This window comes from Elephantulus edwardii, unplaced genomic scaffold (assembly GCF_000299155.1).
Source record: "Elephantulus edwardii isolate Elephantulus edwardi_28Jun2011 unplaced genomic scaffold, EleEdw1.0 scaffold00023, whole genome shotgun sequence".
Taxonomy (NCBI): Eukaryota; Metazoa; Chordata; class Mammalia; order Macroscelidea; family Macroscelididae; genus Elephantulus; species Elephantulus edwardii.
Window position 1 is genome coordinate 4,231,076 of NW_006399773.1, and position 2,274 is coordinate 4,233,349.

Sequence of the window (2,274 nt, forward strand, 5' to 3'; positions counted from 1 at the left end):
TTGATTCTTTACATTATATATATATAAATATCTATAAAAACATGCTTGTGCATATGCATATACATACATTATTTGATATCTTACTTTTTCCACAAAGAAATATGAGTATTACTCTTTTTATCTAGGTAATTTCATGGTCATATCTTTTGTTCTCAACTATTGACAGACATTTGAAATTTTTAAATTTCTATTTATAACAAAGTTAATAACTTTGTGTGTGAAACATTGTATGTGCTTATGTCTTTTTGTTAATATTTTAGAAATCAAATTATCTGCCCATAGGGCTGATTCTTTTTAAGACCTTTAATGCATTTTGCTAAATTTTCTTCATACAAAGCTGTACTGCTTGAAATTTCAGTAATCCATTTTAACATGTATTAATTTGACCTTTAATGCATTTTGCTAAATTTTCTTCATAAAAAGCTGTACTGCTTGAAATTTCAGTAATCCATTTTAACATGTCTTAATTTGATACATCACTAAAAGGTCTCTTAATAATTTAATTTTTGTTCTTTGACCATTTTCTCACTGCATCATGACAGTTCTAACTTATGATGGCCCTTCATTGGGTTTCTCAGGCTGTAATTCATAGTTGGAAGAGACTGTTTTGAGAGCAGAATGTAGGACAAGAGGGCACAGGGCTATGAGCATCTCTCTGAAAGAGCCAGAGGGAGTGAGAATAGCTCAGCCCCTCACTACCCCATAGGAGAAAGCAGATAAAGAGCATATAGTCCAGGCTCATGGTGCCTCTGGAGCCACACCAGCAGCAAGAGGTTCATTTATTCGTTGTTGACTCACAGACTGTGTTGCCTAGGGTGGGGTTTATTAGGGAAGTAAGTTGTATAGTGGGGGAGGCAAAGAATATCACCAAATGCAAGTACAGGTTTTAGTCCACGAGTCCCAAGGCACAGTTCCTCAATTAGTCCAAGCTCCAGTTTCAGTTCAGTAGTCAGCTCTTCCATCATCTGGCAAGAACAGCAAAACCTTTAACTGTGACCTTTATCTCAGGACTCCTCTGGTTATACCTTGCCACAGTTTCTCCACAGCAATGCCATAGTCCACCACCATCACCAGGATCTTGCTGCTCAATCTGGGAAGCACTCTCTCTCTTATGCTAGTCCTACCGTTGTTGATAATTTGAAAGACTATGTGTCTTCAGTAACGGTAGCTGGAGAGCCGAGGGGCTAACATTCTATTGTCCATTTCTCTCTCAAAGCGGCTGGTGGATTTGAACCTTCAGAGATGCATAACCTTTAGCTTATAAGGGAAACATGCTACAAGTCAAGCAAAAATAGCTCCCTATTTGATCATTAGCAATTGGAAGTCCTTTGCTATGTGTTTCAGATGTCCATTTTTTTCTAAAGAGACTCTAGTTCTGATTTCATGGTTTTGTTACAAAAGTAATCTTTAATTGCTTTTACTTTCCGTATTTTGTCTCATTTGTGTGGCAGAACATCTTTCATGTTTATTTACTATTGAGAGGATCATTTATTGCTTTTGTCAATTTTAAAAATTTTTGTTGATTGAATTATAAAAGTGATTTATGTATCATTGTTAAATTCATCACTGTTAGAAGTATTCTTTTCCAATTTTTCATTTGCTTTTGAATGTTGATTGCAGAGTTTTACATTAACATACATATTGATCTTTATCTATTTCATTTACCAAGTATCACTATTAAGCTACAGTTTTTAAAAGAGTAGTTAAGTATCTTTTTTGTATATAGACAATATTTTCATGCATATGCATAAATGGAAACGTATCTTTAAGAATGAAATGCTTTATTTCATTTGAAAGAGGAAAATGACAGAGAAATTATTTCCTGAAGACCTTTATCCTGTGTATTGAGACACATTCTTCATTTGCCCAATTGTTTTTAAGGCTAAAAGTTCATTTCTGTAAACAACCACAACTGCTATAGAAATCCAGTTTCTCTGACATGAAACGTGGTTGCCATTTAGTAATGACTTTTTCGTGGTTACGTTTTTACAACTTAATTTTTCTCTCTTAATATTTTAGAAAAGAAGAAGTTTCCTTTTCATTGTCCTGACGCTTCATCTAGAACAAATTCCAATGCAATTACTGATCCACGTATGAGAAGTCCTTATGTAGATAACTGCTCATCGGTCAAAAATTGGTCTCCATTGAGAGTGGAGATGTACAGAACTGGTGCTCATTATCGGACCCCTCTGATCCGGGTACCTGTTACTCTTGAGCCTCATAGTGAAGATCAAGAAGACAAAGAGACTCCTCCCATAGTCATCTCCTTACCAG

General features: G+C 35.1%; 1 pseudogene; it reads left to right on the forward strand.

The window, feature by feature from the left end:
- The window catches only part of LOC102866145, a 38,760-nt pseudogene that overhangs the window by 22,773 nt on the left and 13,713 nt on the right, over positions 1–2,274 (forward strand).